This window comes from Elgaria multicarinata, chromosome 7, assembly GCF_023053635.1.
Source record: "Elgaria multicarinata webbii isolate HBS135686 ecotype San Diego chromosome 7, rElgMul1.1.pri, whole genome shotgun sequence".
Lineage (NCBI taxonomy): Eukaryota > Metazoa > Chordata > Lepidosauria > Squamata > Anguidae > Elgaria > Elgaria multicarinata.
The window spans coordinates 96,819,486-96,840,222 of NC_086177.1; the positions used below are offsets into that span (position 1 = coordinate 96,819,486).

General features: G+C 43.1%; 1 protein-coding gene across 1 annotated transcript in view; it reads right to left on the reverse strand.

The window, feature by feature from the left end:
- SAMD12 (sterile alpha motif domain containing 12) overlaps positions 1 to 20,737 on the reverse strand; it is a 223,624-nt gene that overhangs the window by 118,292 nt on the left and 84,595 nt on the right. The window lies entirely within an intron of this gene.

Sequence of the window (20,737 nt, forward strand, 5' to 3'; positions counted from 1 at the left end):
TTTCCGGGAAGATCACAAGTGACCACCCTAAACCTGGGCCATAGCTAGACCTAAGGTTTATCCTGGGATCATCCAGGGTTCGCCCCTGCCTGAGCACTGGATGCCCTGTGTGGCACTTAGATGAACAGGTTTGACCCCAGGACAATCCTGGGATAAACCTTACGTCTAGCTACAGCCCTAGTTTAAATGCCCAAACTGGGAAACGATGGCTTAGGGTACAATTCTATGCAAGTTGAGACAGAAAAGAATTCCACAATTCCCAAGATTCCCCAGGAAAAGGAACTAGACTTCCCATACTCCTTTGTTAGCAGCACTTAAAAACCACAATTTTCCAGTTTAAACATTACAGAGGCTTAACATGCCAAAATAGAAGTGCTGAAGCCAGGTGAGTAGGGAGTGCTTACGGCTCATTCCCAGGCTGATGAACTATGACTGGGTTCAGATAATACGATAAGCAATGGTTGTTTTAAGTAGTCAATGGTTGGTTACTTAACCCACCATGGAGGGAGTTCTTTAACCATTGGTCCATTATTTGGCGGAAATAACCAATGCAAATAACTAACACTGTGCATAGTTGCCTGTTTGAACCACTGTTGGTTATTGTATTGTGTGGAGGGCGATGTTGGTTATTTCATCAGCCACAGAGTTGCAAGGCAAGAGTGGTCAAAGCGATGGCTGCCTCTCTAGTCCAACCAGCAGGATATATTTTTTGCCAGCAATGGTTGATGGGATTTTAGTGGGAGTACTGACAGGAAGAGATGGCAAGGTATGACTGAGTCAACTCAGCATGGACTAAGAGTCAACTCAACATTGATTATTATCATGTTGTGTGGGGAGTATCCCCTAGATAAACAACTGTTGAGTTGATTATTAGCCCAACATTGACTATCGTGTTGTCTGAACACAGCCTATGTGTGTTCAGCCCAAGATAATTATTTCTGAACTGGGCTGCTATATCCTTGGGCTGCTTCACACACAATACTTTTAATATTTGTGGACAAGAGGCGGGAATCATTTGGAAATGAGAGTCTCACACCATCAGCCAGCCCTGGAGTCCATGTGCCACTCCTTCTTCCTGCACCCTCCTGAAGCAACCTCCTGAAACCTGGATTATATTGTGCCTTTTAATTGTAATCTGCTCCATGAGCCCATCTTGGCTGAAAGGAGCAGTATAAATACAATAATACAATAAATAACCAACCCAAATGCATATATCTATTTTACCAGTGTGTGCACACTGGGATTCCCTTCCGTGGGTGCCTTTTATAAAGGAATTGTGTAATACGTCTCCCTCCCCAACCCCCATACACACACTGGGGATGGGAATAGAGAGAGAGTCTGCCAGATCTCTCTCCAACCCCATTAAAAAATCCAAAGCCTCAGCTTTACAGGTTTTATCCCACGGCCATATAAAATGGATGTGTGCCAAGTACACAGATGAATCCAATTTAAGCATCTAGCGCTGTATGTACAATCCCATATGGCAAGGAGATAGCACATAAAGAACTGTCATTTAATCTCTCTCATGCAACAAGAGCCAGGCGAGACAAGATGGAAATCAACAGCTAGTAAGCTCTTAAAAAAAAAAGGAAATAATATATTTCCCTCCCCCAAATTGTATTATTAAACTATAGGGCATATCCCACAGGACCTTGAACTGGACATGTTATGACTACACTCAGAAAGTTATTAGATAAATTCATGGAGGCACTGTCATTTTGTATATTACATAATGGCTTTGGGGCCAAAAGAAAAATTCACAGTTAATTTCCCAATTAATTTCCCCTCATATCAAAGAGCAATTGCCCAGACCGAGGTGGTAAATTCTGGTGGTAGACTTCCAACTGAACCAATTCTGACTGCAAGTGACATAATTCTGAATGTCCCCCTTCATCACAAATACACTCTCACCACCATGCACCTAAGTGAACTAGCACCTGAGGGGAAAAGGATTTAACACCCGCTCTTCTCAATGTGCCATTTTGCTATTTGCAGGAAGTATTTTACACAAATAGCTACACACACACACCAGCAGTCTTTAGTGATATAGTGTAGAATTCTACTACCTATTTCTGTATAATGTGTCAAATGATGCTTGTGGATCCTCAAGTCCACTTCAGGTGTATCTTCACGGAGGATCAGTGGGGATGCGCCCTCTGCCCCTGACCTCCCCATGTTGACAGGGAGTGTCTGCAGGAACGCTTAGTCCAGCTAAATGCATGTTACCGTGCCTGCGGAATCACGAACACTGTGTGCATGTTTGGTGGAATACAGTTAGAGGGGCACTACAGACCCTCTCCCATAATACTAGAACCCAATGGGGTCATCCCATGAAGCTGATTGCTGGGAGATTTCAGGTCAGAGAAAAGGAAGGACTTCTTCACACAGCGCATAGTTTAACTATGGAATTCACTTCCACAAGATGTAGCCAGGGCCACCAATTTGGATGGCTTTAAAAGAGGATTGGACAAATTAACAGAGAAGACTATCAATGGCTACTTAGCCTAATGGCTACATGCTACCTCCAGTATTAGAGGCAGTAAGCCTATATACTCCAGTAGCTGGAAAACATGCATGGGTGGGTACTGTTGCACCATGTCCTGCTTGTGGCGCTCTGGACAGCATCTGGTTAGCCACTGTGTGAACCGAGTGCTGGATTAGATGGACCCTTGGACTGATCCAGCACGGCTCTTCTTATGTTCTTAACATGGCAAGTCAGGGACGGATGGGGCAGGGCTGACCTTTCTGACCTTCATGAGTAGAATTTCTGAACACCTGAAGAGGGCTTCACTCCTAGGACTGAAGTAACCATCAGGTCCCATAACTATCAGTGGCTTGTAGAAAGCTTTTGGAAGTTCTGCAAGAATTGCAACAGAACAGTGCAACTAATTAACTACCTTTCACGATTTCCTTAATTGAGGAAAATGCACTAGTGCCAAACCTTGACAATCGTCCTTCAGAACAGTGGATGAACGATGGCTCAGGTGGTTGTTCTCTTTAAGGAGCTCCCTTTGGCTGCTCAAACCTTTCAGAAAAATCATGCTACTTAGGGTTAGATGTTCCTCCATGGATTTTGCTTCCAAAATGTAGACAACCGAAGCGGAAACATTAGGCTTTTAATGGAACAGGAAGTTTGTGAAAGCTTGGCCAGACCTTGTCTGCAGTCTAACTGTCATTAATTTAGGAATTCAACAACTTCTTCTGCAAACTCACTTCTTTAATTTTTCTTTCGAATGTGTTATCTCTATATGGCAGTTCTGGGCAATGCTCCATATGAGAAATGTTGTCTTCTTTTTTAAAGGGAAAAAAAATACCTTGAAAAGGTTGCCAGGAGCAGAGGAGGAAGAAGGGGAGAGAAGGACATTCCCTGGGAGCTGGTTCCAGTTTTAAAGACATATTGAACTATGAAAGTGGTACAAAAGCAGTATATGGTATGTGTCAATGGGCCCCAACAGTTGTCAGTGTTATAAAGCAGTAGTGTGGCTCCTGCCTTTTATATACCGCTTTCATAGTGCAATATCCTGCCTGGTGTAGATGAGCCCAATGATGTCGAAAAGAACACAATGTAAGCTGCAGGCGAGCCTTTCTGTGAAGCTCATACCACAACCGGGGTACCACCACAGAAAAAAGGCCCTCTTCTTAGTAGCCACCCACCTCACTTTGTCTGATAGGGGCTCCTGGAGAAGGACCAAACCCTGAAGGCGATCTTAGGGCATGTCTAGATGGGGTGATATCCCAGGGATCAGGATGCATAGGGGATCCCGGGAGCAGGGAGGGATGATTCCTCCCTTTCCCCATGATACCGCCCTACCCTTTGATCCTTTTTCGATTAAAAACAAAAAACAAAATGGTGGGTGTGACATCCTCTTCCTCTCGGGACAGGACGTGCTGTGTGTAGACACCCTGGAACGATCCCGGAAGCAGGTAAGTCTGGGATCGCCCCACCTCCCTCGCTGTACACCATATGGTGTAGACATGCCCTTAGAGTCCAGGCAGGTATATATGGGAGGAGATGATGCTTTACATGGAGATGCCAGAGGCCAAAGAGAAGTCTTCTGCATGCAAAGGAAATGAGCAATGGTCCCTCCTCCTGCCAGGATTGCTACCAAATGAAGCCACATGGTTCTCCCCCTGAGCACCTGCATCACTTCTGGATCACACCCTGTGCCAACCTGTAACAATGTTTTAATTTCATTAAAAACACCCACACAGTTAAGCCCAAACCTTATATATATACTGCCACCAATGTTCTCTGAAAAGGATTATTTAGATTTTCATGTTTCCTTTCTCCATTCATGTTCTGCAGAAATCCCTGGGTAATGTCCTTTTAAAAATTAGTACTGCTCTATTCAAATAAAAGTATATTGCTAATGGCTTTTATGCTTCATCTGACAGAACACCCTTCATTCGATCATTTATACACCGGCAGACAACAATGTTATGAAACATCATTTATTGCCGAGATGGGTAAAGATCCAGAGCACCTCACAGAAGGAACAGATTTGTTGTTCATTTTTAAAAACCTGACATGATCATAAAGCATGGACTCCAGACTAGCTTGTTTATGATGAGTCCAGAGAGAATTAATAATTTCAGCAATACTGATTTCTCTTTCAGATCAATACCAGGATATTTTTTTCTCATCACAGTTTGCAGTGATATAACCAAAATTGATTTACTATGAATAAATATATTGAAATGTTTTAACCGTGACCTTCGGGGTAATAATATATTGTTGCAGGCTTTGAAGTTAAAACAGGCTTCATTTATACAGGAGAGAGTTTCTAGTGGCAAAGATTTTCCACCCCTCTGAAGTTTACTATTTAACAAAATGCCTGTCGATATTTACACTCATACCAAAGGACAGCAGTGGATTTAAAACATGTACTCGTGGTTTAAAACCTTTAGAAAGAAATAACTTTAATGGGTTATTATTATTGCATTATGTTTTTGCACTGGGTGTTTTTCCAGAGTAAGAATAGATACAGGCAGATAAGTGTTAGCCTGGTGCCTACCAGTTGCTTTGAACTGCAACTCTTAGCATTCAACTGTGAACCGCCCAGAGAGCTTTGTGAACCGCCCAGACAGCTTCGGCTATTGGGCGGTATAAAAATGTAATAAATAAATAAATAAAAATTCTTGACCACTGGCCATGCTGACTGGAGCTGATGAAAGTTGGGTTGGGTAATGCTGGTGTTGGGTAACACATGGGTGGAGAACTTGTAGCCTTTTAGATGTTTCTGGACTTTAAGTCCCATCAGGCCCAGTCAGCATGTTCAATGAGCAGGGTAGGTGGGATTTGTAGTCCAACAACATATAAGGGGGTTGGACTCGATGCCCTTATAGGCCCCTTCCAACTCTACTATTCTATGATTCTATGAAAAGGGCCACAGGTTTCCCCATAAAGCAAACAAGGCTACAGCCATATGTCAAAGTAAGGGATGTTGGGGAAATCCACAACAGAATCAAGTGAGTTCAGATTTTTATGAAATTGACCCATCGATTCTGCACCTGACCAGCTGTTCTGAGTCAGGTGGATTCCCCAGACTTGCGGAGTGTTTTTTTTTAATTTCCCCAAATTTTGTGCAAATTTAGTAATAGAAAAGAATATGCATTAAAAAAAAACAGCCAAACATGTGCATGTCTTCCAGAGGTTAAAGCATGAACATGTACATTTTGGAGGGATTTTGTGCACTTTCATAAGTTCAAAATTTCACAACTGCGAATTTTCGCAAATTTGGAAACTAAAAGTCAAAGACGACTTGAAGGCACATAACTAGCTAGCTACTTTCATGTGTATTTTTCCGCATGTACGCTTCGATCGTCCACATCTTTGAAATGTACACATTGTTCTCCCATCGATCAAAGTGTATTTGAAAAAAAGCACACATATTTTCATCCACCCTTTTCAAGTATATGCATGCTCTCAAACACATTTGTTTGGGTCTGCAGATTGCATTGCAAGCTCGGAAATGTATGGATAGATTGAACCAGAGTCTGGGTAAATCCTAATAAAATATGAACTGGCATGACTTTCTCATACATTCCTACCCCTGACCTAGAAAGTTACAGAGATATTGTCAAATTACACTGTAATGTCATCAAACATTCTATGGCTGATCAGAGCAGGATATAGAAAACAAACGCTAATCTGTGCACTGGAAGGATGGAAGTCGAGACATTTATTTCAGGATGCAGCATGAAAGGAATAATGAGCTATTGCAGCTAAGTGATCAGTTGGTACAGGATCTAGTCCAAACCAACTATTTCCAGGGTCAGAGAAAGAGAATAGAAAACAGTAAGGAACAGGAAATGCTTGCGTTTAGGCAGGGAGATCGTAAGAACATAAGAAGAGCCCTGCTGGATCAGACCGAGGGTCCATCTAGTCCAGCACTCTGTTCACACAGTGGCAAATCAGTTCTCAGCCAGGAAACAGCATCCTCCCACCCATGTTCCCCAGCAATTGGTGCATATAGGCTTACTGCCTCAGATACTGGAGGTAGCACTTAGCCATCACAACTAGTAGCCACTGATTGCCTTCTCCTCCAGGAATTTATCCAACCCCCCTTTTAAAGCCATATAAATTGGTGGCCATCACCACATCTTGTGGTAGTGAATGCCATCATTTAACTATGTGCTGTGTGAAGAAGTACTTCCTTTTATTTGTCCTGGATCTCCTACCAATCAGCTTCATGAGATGACCCCAGGTTCTAGGATTATGGGAGAAGGAGAAAAAGGTCTCCCTATCCACATTCTCCACACCATGCATAATTTCGTACACCTCTATCATATCTCCCCTCAGCCTCCTTTTTTTCAAGCTAAACAATCCCAGCTGTTGTAACCTTCCCTCGTAAGGGAGATGCTCCAGTCGCCTGATCATTTTAGTTGCCCTTTTCTGCACTTTTTCCAGCTCTACAACATCATTCCATGGGGAACAGCAGAAGTAGTGTAGGCGCACTCCAGGAAGGACCAGGCAGGAACAACTGGCAAGTTGAAGCATAACATTTGGGAAATACGGAACTGAGGGTTGGTCACATACCGAGTTCAGTCAGGATAAACAGAAAGAGAAGAGCACACAAGGACGTTAAGGTTGGAGACAATCCAGGAAGTATTAATAACAGTAGGTGGCCTCTTGCACCAGCAAAGGATCAAAGAGAAATCTGGCCTCCAAACCAGGTATGTCTTTAAGGCAACCGGTAAGTGGGAAATAACCTGTTTCAGGCCATCAGACAGCAAGATTGGTTTTAGTTGCCGCTGCTGGATAACTCCTGAGGGCAGAAAGCAGTGACCCTGAAGTCCATGGATTCCTGACTCCCCATAAAGGAGTTTGGCATGAGCTACACTTCAGAAGATTCACAGAGACCTTTCAAAGTTTCTTCTTCAGCAAGAGAGCATGGAGAAATCTGACAAAGAGAGGTGGCCCAGGGCAAAGTACATCTACTGGGAAATTTAGGTTTACATGCACATCTCTAGGAGAAAAAAAACACTTTTGTTTTTAGCATGTGGCAGTGGGGGAACATTTGCATATTAATTCTGGCTAGAAGCAACAGAGGCAAGTTTCTTCCAGACTGCGCTGGAAATGGTTGGTTTAGGGAAAGAATAAGGACAAGCCAGAATACAGAAAGCAAATGGTGGGGGGTGGGAGGGACGAGGAGAAAAGGACATGCATACAGGAGTTGAGCTACCTTGAGGTTCAGAGACTGCAATAGCAAACAAAAAACAAAAAACAGGTAAGAAAACTAGAGCTTCTCATTAATGAAAGGTGTTTTTTTTTTAACCAGCTATTGAACAATTAATCAATTGCTATTCCCAGAAATTTACAACCTGCCTCCAAGCTGCAGGAACTTAAATACCTTGTGCTCAAACTTTTTTCTGTCGAAGAAACAAATAGATTGCTTTTGGGAAATGTAATTGGACAGACCCATGAAGTTTTATTATTTGAATGATTTATGTCATGTGCATCTCCCATGCATCCTCCCAAGAGGCTCAGTGGCATCATACATTGGTGATCCCATTTTATTTTTGCAACAGTCCTTTGTGTTAGAGTAGAATGACAGATGGACATTTGCCCAAGGCTATCCGATGAACTTTATGGCTGAACGGGGGATTCAAACCACAGTCTCCTTGGTTCAAATGCAACACTTGGTCTACTACACCAAGGCTGGGCAGAAAGTAGATCTCTAGAAGTTTTGGACTTCAACTCCCTGCATTCCTGACCATTGGTCATGTTGGCAGGGGCTTCTGGGAGTTGCAGTCCAAAACGTCTGGAGAGCTACCTTTTGCCCACTCTGTACAACACCATACACGTGTTGCTGACAAATCAAGTTTTCATTCCCCACACCCCCAATTTCTGCATACTTGCAGTACCACAGTGAAAAGCACAACTGCTTATGCTTATTACAATTTAATGGTTCTATATCACTTTTCAGGTTGCAAAAGTGCTTCACAGCATGTTGATCTCCATGTAAACCTGAAGGCAACACATCAGATTCTTGATACCTTTCTGAAAGTGTGGCAACAAAAACTGGAAGTGATGCAGTGAAACTTTGAAAAAGGTGTATGAGGTGAATGAGCTCCCCAGAGAGGTCCGCCTGGCGCCTACACTGTACTCCTTTCGTCGCCAGCTGAAGACCTTTTTATTCTCCCAGTATTTTAACACTTAATTTTAACTTAAATTTAAATTTTACTGTTTTAACTCTGTATTTTAATTTTATATCAATTTTGCTGCGTGGTTTTTATTCTGGTTGTGCTTTTTATATTGTATTGTGTATTTGTGCTTTTAACCTGTTGATTGTTTTACTATGATTTTAATTTTTGTGAACCGCCCAGAGAGCTTCGACTATTGGGCGGTATAGAAATGTAATAAATAAATAAATAAATAATAAATAAATTTGAGAACTGGTCTCCACAGACCCCATCCCAGCTCCTTCACTTCTGATGGGATCCAGAACTTCTGGGGTTTGACCCGATCCTATATTGATCCATAGTCCCTCCTGTGAGGAACTGTGGAATACCTCCCTACCTTCCCCCACTTTAGTAAGCAACAAAGGGGGGATGGTGACGAATGCTCTGGAGAAGGCCATGCTAGGTTATAAGCCCATGGGTGATACCATAATTCTCATCTAGTCCAGCTGCAATCTAGAATTCATATTATTTGTTGGACATCCAGCAGAAATCTGACAAATTAATTCAGTTGCTCTGGATTATTTCCAAAGCAGATAAAAAGAAGGAAGGAAGACCCCTCAACAACTGGCTATATTTTAAAAGGCATGTGGGAAACCTGTCCCCCTCCCAAAGGAGAAAATTCTCACCTCTCTCAGCCTCCTTCGTCCGTGTTTTTGTTTCCCCCCCACACACACACCACGAATTGCTGAAAATGGTATGGTCGAAAAAAAATTCAATGGAAGAGTTAAGCATTTCCTTAAATCTTTTATTATTAACAGTGTTGCTATTATAGCACCATGCATGTACATGGCACTTTACAAAGTGTCTATGGGGGGGAGGAGGTTCCTGCCTTGGGGAGCTTACCATCTGACTTTTGACACAGGGAAGACAGAGGAACGGGAATGGATTAACAGTGGATTAACACGGGGAGAATATGCTTTCATTTCAGGTTCATGTATTTAGGTTTAGGCCTAATCTACACCAAACAAGATATTACACAGTGAAAGTGGTATATAAAAGGCAGGAGCCACACTGCTGCTTTATAGCAGTATTGAAGTGCACTGACAAATGTTGGAGCCCATTGACACATACCATATACCACTTTCATACTGCTATTTCCTGCCTGGTGTGGCTGCTACCTTTATATACCGCTATCATAGTGCAATATCCTGCCTGGTGTAGATGAGCCCTTAGTTACACTAGGCAGGGGTGTTGAACCTGGCTTGCCTGAAGTCTCAATCTAGCTCACCCTGATTCCCCAGGTAGTGACAGCCCCTTTCTCCTCACCACCAATCATTTGGCGGTTTCCTGGCTTTTGCTTGTTTGTTTTTTCCTATTCTAAAAGGTTGAAATGTTACTGGCAGTACTTGCTTAAACATTGCTAAAATGTCATGGTATTTTTTTGTTGTTGCTATTTTGCTTTCTGCCCTGCCCACCACTGGAATGCAGCTTCCAAAAGCTTCTCCAAAATTGAATTCGGCCCTTGAGATGAAAGAGATTCGACACCCCTGCAGCAGGGCATGGAATATTTTAGACCACAACTTCCTGGTCCCCTCCAGATGTTTTAGAAGATCTCATAAGAACATAAGAAGAGCCATGCTGGATCAGACCAAGGATCCATCTAGTCTAGCAATCTCTTCACACCTTGGCCAACCAGCTGTCGAGCAGGGATCCACAAGCAGGACACAGATGTAACAGAACCTTCCCACCCATGTTCCCCAGCAGATGCTGGAGGTAGCACATTACCATCAGGGCTAGTAGCTATTGATACCCTTCTCCTCCAAGAATTTATCTAACCCCCTTTTAAAGCCATGCAAATTGGTGGGCATCATTGCATCTTGTGGTAGTGAATTCCATAATTTAACTACATGTGAAGAAGTATATCTGTCCTGAATCTGTCACCAATCAGCTTCATGGGATGACCCCCTTTGGTTTCTAGTATTTTGACAGAGGGAGAAAAATGTCTCCCTATATACACTCTCTACACTATGTATAATTTTGTACACCTCTATCAGGTGCATTATTAGCCTCCTTTTTTCCAAGTTAAACAATCCCAGCTGTTGTAAACTCCAATCCCTTGATCATTTTAGCTCCCATGAGCTCCAGTCAACACAACCAGTCACCTGGATGTTGGGAGTTGTAGTCTAAAACATCTGGAGGGCACTAAGGTGCTTACCCCTGATCTACATCCAAAGAATTTTACTGAAGATCTCATAAGAACATAAGGATGTCTTCAGTAAAATCAACAGCACTTTGGCTGGATCATGCCTACTGTTTTGTTAATGCAACTTAATATTGCCTCTTTTGTTTGCTTGCTTGTTTTGGCAACTGCATGATTAAGAGGAAAACTCACACCCCAAATGCCACCTGAAGCCACCTGGAAAAGATAATCGGAAGGCATGTGAAGAAAAATATATAACACAAATACGCTTCAGCTCTGAGCAACAGCAGCAGATCGCTGACAAAGCCTGTTTTGATTCAACAAAGCAATGCAGCCCACACATGAAGCTACTGTGCCTTAGCTAAGGGACACACCAGCTGATCCAGCCCAGAGCTCAGCTAGCAATGAAAATCCAAAAATAGTTTCACGCCATCATTGGGATTGCTGGTTGCTGCTTCCTATGAATCAGGATTAGAGAAGAAACGAAGTATGATAATGATGTGGGATTGTTTTTTCCATCAAGCAGCTCTCCCAGGGAGACAATCTGCAGATATTTTTGTCAAATAAGTTCAATGACCTCCCTGAATTTCTTGCAGACAAGCTCATAGGGGTGAGGAGGTCAGGTCTGTGCCCTTCAAGCACCATGAGGGGAAAATCAGCCTGACTTTTCCCAAGAAAACTGGCCTAGTTTGTCAAATCTTTGCTTACAGGAATAATTGACGTAAAACTAAAGAGAGAGGGAGGGGCAAAGCTCAATGGTAGAGCAAAAGCTTTGCATACAGAAGGTCCCAGGTGCAATTCCCCCAGCACCTCCTGGTAGGGCCGGAAAACACCCTGCCTGAAACCTTGGGGAGTTGTTGCCAGGCAATACTGGGCTACATGGTCTGACTCTGTGGCTGAGTTCACACAATCATGGGGCAAAAGAACCCATTGTTGGTTCTTTTCCCCTCCCCACATATGCTGGGTGCACATGGCAGGGGTGGCTTCGTACACACCCTAGAACCCACGGCCTGTAGTAGGGGTAAAAAGCCACCCCACCGCATTGTGATGCAGCATGGCAACTTACACTGCATCGTGGTTAATTATGTAAAACGCAGTTGCACAACCCAGAGACGGGGAAAGAACCAATGATGGGTTCCTTCACACCCAATATTGTGTATAAGGCAGTCTCCTAACGCAGCTAGGGTACACACATCACGCTAAACCATCCTGCAAATAAATATAGGGTGACCTTATGAAAAGGAGGACAGATGCATAGAAAAGGAAATTTCAGCAGGTGTCATTTGTATGCATGCAGCACCTGATGAAATTCCCTCTTCATCACAACAGTTAAAGCTGCAGATGCCCTGCCCTCTTTTAAAGCTGGTCACTCTAGTATAGCTCCTGCAGCTTTAACTGCTGTGATGAAGAGGGAATTTCACCAGGTTCTCCATATATACAAATGACACCTGCTGAAATTCCCTTTTCTACATTACTATTAAAGATACAGGAGCCCTGTCGTCCTTTTCATAGGGTCACCCTAAAATAAACCACCACGGGTTGTTCACTTGCTAACCTGAAAGATGATCCCGCTTTCCATGGCTTGTTTCTATCCTCATTCCCCCTCAGGCCTCCCGCAGGCTCTGACATGTATCCTGGGCACCTTTGCTGCAGAACTCCTCGTTTTCTAGGTCCCTACCTCCGTTTTTGCTGCTTTGTAGCCATTCTTGACAACCCATGGCAAAGTCCCTCTGCTGGGTTCGGACGACACAACAGCCCATCAGGGGTGATCAGCCATGATGGGTTGTTGTGTTGTGCGAATCTGGTCTAAGTCTCAATTTGCCACTGTGCTTTTATGGACCAGAAAAGAAGAAGTGCAAAATGCAGAGGTGGGACTGGAGGTGACAATGCATGTGAATTATTGCCCAAAGCAGCAGCCCTGTGAAGAGATCTCCAGCCACTCTGCCTTGCAAGCTGTGATAGAAGTACACTATTATGGAGTAGATTTCTGCAACCTTCTTCTCTCTGGCCTTCCTTCTTCTCACATCAGTCCGTTGCTTTCTGTTCACCACTCTGCTGCTAAGATCATCTTCTTGGCTCGCCGCTCTGACCATGTTACTCCGCTTCTGAAATCTCTTCACTGGCTTCCAATTCACTTCAGAATCCAATATAAACTTCTCCTGTTGACCTACAAAGCTTTTCACGGTCTAGCTCCTTCCTATCTCTCCTCTCTCATCTCACACTATTGCCCCGCTCGTGCTCTTCGCTCCTCTGATGCCATGTTTCTCGCCTGCCCAAAGGCCTCTACTTCCCTTGCTCGGCTTCGTCCATTTTCTTCCGCTGCCCCTTACGCCTGGAACGCTCTTCCAGAACATTTGAGAACTACAAGTTCAATCGCAGCTTTTAAAGCTCAACTAAAAACTTTTCTTTTTCCTAAAGCTTTTAAAACTTGATGTTGTGCGGACTTTATACTGTTAGTCTTACCCTACCCTGTGCCTGTTTACCCCACCCAGTGCCTGTTTGCATTCTCTTCCCCTCCTTATTGTTTTACTATGATTTTACTAGATTGTAAGCCTATGCGGCAGGGCCTTGCTATTTACTGTTTTACTCTGTACAGCACCATGTACATTGATGGTGCTATATAAATAAATAAATAAATAAATAATAATAATAATAATAATAATAATAATAATAATAATAATTTCTGCATTCAAACCAGCAACAGCCAGGAGCAGAGAAACGAGAACTGTCTGTGCTTCCAGATTTGTTCTTTTGCTGCCTTCTTCCTTGTTGTACCTCCTGTTCCAGGTACTTGGTTCCCCCTCCAGTCACATGGGCCTAGACCTTGTAGGGCGGCCACTTAAACATCACCCAAAAAAGAAAATGCATCACTCACACACACACACACACACACACACACACAGAGGAGAAAAGGGGACACCATTTTGCACAACCTTTGCATATGCATAGGTGCACATTTAGAAACAATAAGGATTATTTAAATAGAAATACAAGAGCATAATGGAGAAGACAGGTGAACTATGAGCCTGCTAAGTCAGCTGTCCAGGTGTAGATGGTTCAAGACCCCTGATTTCCTTTCTTATTTCTTTATCTTTAAATCAGACTTGGGTGTGCTGCCTATTGCACAGAGGAGAAGACTGTCCTCTCCGAAATAAAGGACTGTCCCCTGTAAAGTAGGACACCCGGCTGTCCTAAGACCTTGCCAGAATTCATGTGCATATCACACTACTTATAAAGAGCACCGACGGAAGAAGGCAGGAGATGAGAAGGAAGCTTAAAGGGGTATTGTGGCGATATCAGGGGACAGCAATAAAAAATAATAGAAAACATCTCGGGACAGGTAAACTAAGGCATGGGAAGAGGGACTAAGGAGGAACGTGGTCAACAATGGCAGAGAGGAAGTTAAGGGTGCCTTTGGTTGTAGTTTCCAGAAGAAAAAGAGCCAAGGCATATAAGTGCCAGTCACATGAGTGTCAGGGGAGTAAATCAGAAAGTTATAAGTGTAACTAAGTGTAACATTTGCTCAGCTTGCACTCACATTGTGTTTAAAAAAGCCATTATCTCCAGCACCTGATCCGTGATGGACACACTAAGCTACCATGTGCCAGTTGACATTACCCTGCGATAAACAGGGATGAGAGAGCACCAGGGCACGACCTGAAGATACATGATACATGATACTTGTTGAAGCTAAGCAGATCTTCCTGAGCAGCTATGCATACTGCCTTGAGCTCCATGGAAGAAAAGCAGGATATATATGTAATAAATAAGTGCATTTAAATATATAACTGGCCTACAGTGGACTACTGATCCCAATCTAAGATTTGTGAGTGATTCATGACCTTGACTGGCATAGCATTAATCTCACTAGCAAGGCTAATGTTGAGAATTCAATCCCTGAAGGCCAACTCTCTAAAAGGGCTTCTTATAATGTGAACTAGCCATGAGTAAGTGTTCAGGAAGCGCATAGGTCAGTAGTGGAGGACATGGCTAAATAAATGGTGGCAATTTTACTGGATTATTTCAATGTACACAAGTGTAATGGCAAGCTGCTAAACGTGAAAGCCACTCGCGATATTTAATGAGTTATAACACTTTTCATCCTAGAAACAAGAAAAATGCACACACACACACACACACACACACATATATATATGATTGTTTAAATAATATGCAATATATATCATTGCTTTTTTCCACATTCACTAAAGTGTTTTGAAAACAGTGAAAGTATTTACATAAATTCATGACACTCTGGCTAAGAACATCCCCTCTTCCTATCCAACATGGCTGCTGAACTGAAGCAGGGCTCAGTGGGAACATCACAGAGAGTCCAGGATTAAAATCAGACACACTCATATTCTGAACATGGGATGTAGCCTAGCTAGCTACCATGAAATTTTAGAACTAAAGAACATGGTCCTACAAGACTACCATTGGACACAGTGAATGTGCAATTAGGAATTCTACTGGTGGGCTTGGAGGTTTGAGAGCAGCCCAAAGCATTAATCTTCCCCAGAACATGAATCATCTGAAGATCTGCTGCTTGTTGACTTATAGCAAGGACCCACCTGTATGGATGCTGGAGAAATTCAAGACGGACTAAAATGTGAATTTCTAAGAATCTGACCTGCGGAATACACTGCAGACTAGTCACCCCAGGTCATGCATCGTCCATGCGTGTGCGCACGCGCGCACACACACACACACACACATCTTTCACAAAATAACAGGAAAATGCCCACGTTTCTGCTGAGACATATGCCATCCAGGAAAATGTACAAGAAAAAAAGTTGTGTAGAATGGAGGACAGTACGCTAAATGTTGCATACTAATATAAATTACGTAAATTGTTGCGAACCTTCTTACAGAATTATTTGCATGTTTTCCACATAGCAGGGGGAAAAATTAATCTGTCTGTGAACGGGCACCAGAATGAATAACGCTGCCCAATCCCCAAAACACACACAGGACTGATTTCACAAAATCTGGACATTCCTACCCACCTATGCTAAAGTGATCTTACGTGATCACTTTTCTCTCCATCCATGCCTTCTAATCCTTCAGGGCTACTGCTGTCCCGTCTTATGGTTATTTATCTTTAAGCTGGACAGCCGTTCATAAGATTCCTTCAAACAGAGCATTGCCCCCTGACAGCCCTTTAAATAGAGGGCTGCTTTCTGTGATATAGGACACATAGCTACCCCATTGCTCAAACAGGGCAATACTTTTATGTTATACTTTAAGCTCCAGTTTCAGCCAATAACACCTTACCCCATGGTCCCAGTACTGGAGAAAATACCGCAGTCAGGACTTTGACTTGGTCCTAACAGAATATAAAAGTGTGCCTTCCTCAGTTTATCATCCAAACTGATTAAATTGGCTTAGACAGTGAAGAGTAAGGCCACTGAAGAAGCTTCCTTGACAAGGCTACAATATCTCTTAGTCAAGCAATTCCTCTGGGGTCACCCCTGGGTTATATCCAGAATGATCTGCAGGACTATGGTGAACTACTGACCCCAATCTAAGTCTTGCGAGCGATTCATGACCTTGACTGGCATAGCATTGACTTGACTAAGCAGACTAACATTACGAATTGGATCCCTGAAGGCCAACTTCCTGAAAGGGATTCTCATAATTTGTCATTGTGGGTTTCCATCAAAGCCAAAACCAGCCATTTGAGGTCCATTTTTCTTCTGTTCTATGTCAGTCTCCCCCTGCCCTCAGTTGTTGATAGGAAAAAGTGATCATGTTGCCTGGCAAAATATATTTATTATTTAAGATTGGCCTTGCAGACAATTAGTTGGAGTGGTGGCAGAGGATCCTGATTCTAAGAACTTCACTAGCCCGTTTGCCCTCATGTACACCGCGTGTTAACATAACGTAGCTACACCCTGAAGGAGAGTCCAAACATTCTGGTGGCTGTGTTGATTGATAGCAACAAACCAGGTCATTTGTAAAAGCTAATGGGTCTTAATTACTTGTTCAAGATCAAGAAACCCCCCCCCCAAATATTTTCCATTACAATATATTGTTTCTGGAAGAAATAATTCCCCCCTGTTGCTCTGAGGATTGCAGCTCAACTCGGAGAGAATGGGGAATTCTAAGTGGGGTGAGGGAGGGGGCAGAAGATGTTCGCATCCTTGCTAATAAAGAAGTACTGGCACTCGGTTCCTGTGATCCCTGACTCCACCACGCCATCGTAGATTTCTTACAAAGTCAGGTCTTCCCATTTCATGTGAGAGTTCTGAACAAAAGCTATTCAATTTTGAGACACTGATCCTCTGACAATGCTGGCTGAGGGGACCTTCCAAGAAGAAGGGGCAAGAAAAGCAGGATGGATAGTCGGAAGCCAATACAACGCAGGGTATAAAAAAAAGCTACTTGGAAGTAGCATTTTCCATCTAGCTCCCCCAGGTGCACTGCAGCCGTTGGGGAAAGCATTGGAAAATTGGACCAGTGGTAGAGTGACCATATGAAAAGGACGGCAGGGCTCTTGTATCTTTAACAGATGTGTAGAAAAGGGAATTTCAGCAGGTGTCATTTGCATGCTGAATTTCCCTTTTCTATACAGCTTTTCTATACAGGAGCCCTGCCCTCCTTTCCATATGGTCACCCTAGCTAGTGGAGAAAGTGGCTTTGCCCTTCCACTGAAGGATCAGATGTTGGGAGTGCTTCAGAACCCAACAATGCTCCTGGGTGTCCAGGTGACTGGTTTGGCCAGGAATTGAACCCCCTATCTGTAGTTGACAGATCTGTTCACAGTGACCCATGGCTTAATCGCTTCCTGTTCCTGTGCTCTCTGTGGGACTGCCCTTGAAGAGTGTTCAGAAATTGCAGTTAGTTTAAAATGGTGCAGCTAGATTACTTTCTTACGTCAATTACATTGGCTTCCAATTTGCTTCCAGGCCAAATTCATGGTGCTCAAGTCCTAAATGGTTTGGGACCAGGATATCTGATAGACTGCCTCCTCTCATAAGATGGCTAACAATCTCCTTCAGAGGCCCTGTTGCATGTCCTACCACCAAGAGAAATTAGGTTGGTGGGAACACGGAACAGGGTCTTTTCTATGACAGCACCGCAATTGTGGAATTTTAGGTGGGCAGTTAAAACTTTTATTTTGTATTCAGCTTTTAAAAGTTTTTAAAATGGGATTGATTGCACTCTTTCGGATGTTTGAAAGATATTTCTATTCTTAATCTGTTTGTGTATTATAAACTGTTTTAATGTTTATTATGTCCACTCCATTGGGGGCCATGTAAGATCAGAGAGGCAGTTTACCAATATTTAAATAAATAAATAAATAAATAAATAAATAAATAAAATATATAACTAAAAAGCTACTGTGATCCAACAAGAAGGGGAAGGTATGGATTGGGCATTCCACCTCCTGACCCAATCAAGACACACAAGGAGAAAATCAGACTGGACGAGATCTGGCAGTATTGTATCTCTCCCCTATTTTGAGAGCCACAAGTTGAAATTACCAAGGTCTACAAATTCCACCTGCTCCACAGGGAAATCTTTTAAAAAATACCTGCTGGTAATGATATATAATAGCTGTGCAAAAATGGCAGAAACTGATTTCACTCCAAGCCTGGGAGCAAAATTGCTGAAGCTGAAGGATTAATGAGATTTCTCTATATTAAGCCTTCACAACTTTGGATCTGAAAGGCCAAACACCAGTCATCAGCAATGGATTGCGACCTGCTGGACATTCTGTCTCCACACATACCCAACTCCCTGCTGTCTTTGAAGTCTCAACAAGGCTACAAAAACATAAGACATGTTGAACCGCCGATGGATTGCAAGTGACTCAATACACCAGAAGTTGTGTTGGCCTGCTCTATGTGATAAGGATACAGCACCTGGAACACTAGTAATGCACTAAAAATCTGCCCACCAGGGATGACATAGTGTCTGCTACTATTAGAGGGACCAATATGGCAACTAACACAGTTCGACTGTGGAGGATACCAAATTTCGCCATCCAAAATAGGGGAAATTATAATGGAAAGAAGATATACCATGAGAGTGCCATTAAAACTCTGCATAAAACTGAGAGATTGGACACTGCTCTGAGAGGGAACTACACCAGCCAAGTATCAGCATTAAATCTGATCAGGGATGTTGTGGGCACCTGATTAGGTCTGGGAATCCAACTGACTCCCCCTTGTCCGCCCCTCCCTGGATCCCACATTTGTGGGCCCGCACTTTGAGCGCCCGGCAGACATTCACCCTCATCCGGAGCTTCCATTGCAGTGCATAATGGAGGCTCCGGAAATTGCATATCTTCTACACTGTGTAAATGGCGGCCAGAAAGGCCCCATTTATGTAAGATTAAAGGCGTGAACGGAGCCCAACAATGGATGCTCCAGACCAGGGGGGATGGATTTGCAGCCTTGCCAGGAGCTTGCTAAGGTTTGAGAAAGCTCACGCAGTGCTGGGGGCGAGGAGTGGTCAGCAGTTTGGCAAGTGTCCGCCCAAGCTGGACACGGCTGAGTCGATCCACTCCTAAATCTGAGTGGGACCAACTCTTTACCTATTACACTGTGCATATTTATATCCAGCTTTGCAAACATGACAGTGAGTTTCATGTGCCCTATCTATTCTAGAGGGTGCAAGGTCCCACAGGTCCCAGATCTATTGGATTGCATAAATAAATGATTATCCTTATACAGATCTTACTGACTTCTTACCAAGGTCATTACCTCTCTTAGAATCCTCCTCTCCTCAACAGACAGTACATAATAAGCTTGTCTAAATCTACATTCTTCTTGCAAAAGGAATTCAGGAAAGTCAGACATGTTTTTCAGTTGCAAAGTGCACACTTGCGCCTTTACCAGCTATGTGGCATCATGATGCTCCACAGGAACAGTTTTCTCAATTTGTGCAATTGAAGCTAACCTACAATCGAACATCTCCTGCCCATAATGAGGCTGGGAGAATTTTCTTTGACAGGTAAGTGGGCTCCATTAGTGCAATCAGGTGGAATTAGACGTTACACTTGACTTTGCGCTGCCGTTAAAAATGGCACCTTTGTTTTAAGTTCTACCAAACACATTTTACCCATAATATTCAGTCATGTTATAATATAGAGGGCAGAACTAAATGTTACACTTAACAGAGGGATGCCGTTGAAAATGGCAGCCGCCCTTTGTTGAATTTCCACTGACAGGTACACACACACCAAGTCCATAATATTTTGGATCACCTATATCTTTTGGTAAATCACACCACCAATCAGAAGCAGCAGCCAATTAAATAGAACTCAAGTGAGGAAAATACCCAATTTGATGATGTCACAATACAAGCAGGTGTGCTTTTGTGCGCCGACACAGATTTTATTTATTTTTATTTATTTATTGCATTTATATCTCACCTTTTTCCTCCAAGGGACCCAAGGCAGCGTACATAATCCTTCTCCTCTCCATTTTAGCCTCACAACAACAACTTTGTGAGGTAGGTTAGGCTGAGAGTCTGTGACTGGACCAAAGTCACCCAGTGAGCTTCCATGGCCAAGTGGGGACTAGAACCCGGCTCCTTGTCCAACCCTCTGACCACTACACTACACTAGCTTTCAGACATTCAAAGTTGGTTCAGCATGGCTGACTGACTTTGGAGGTCTGGAGAATTTAGCACAGGAGGGCCATTTTCAGAGGTAGCCCCGTGTCAAGTCTGACATTGAATTCTGCCGTCAGTGGAAGAAGTGACACAAAAACAATTAAATTACCAGTTGTAATACTGAATTCCTGCCATTTCTCTTAATGAGGATGGTTTTGTGTGTGTTGGCGAAGCAGTAGACTTTAAAAAAATGCTCTTATCATAAAAGGCAGCTCCTGATATGCATATTGACCTGTTCTTGTTATTTTCCTTTTGTTCTCCACAGGGGACGGCGCCCTGGCCCCACGA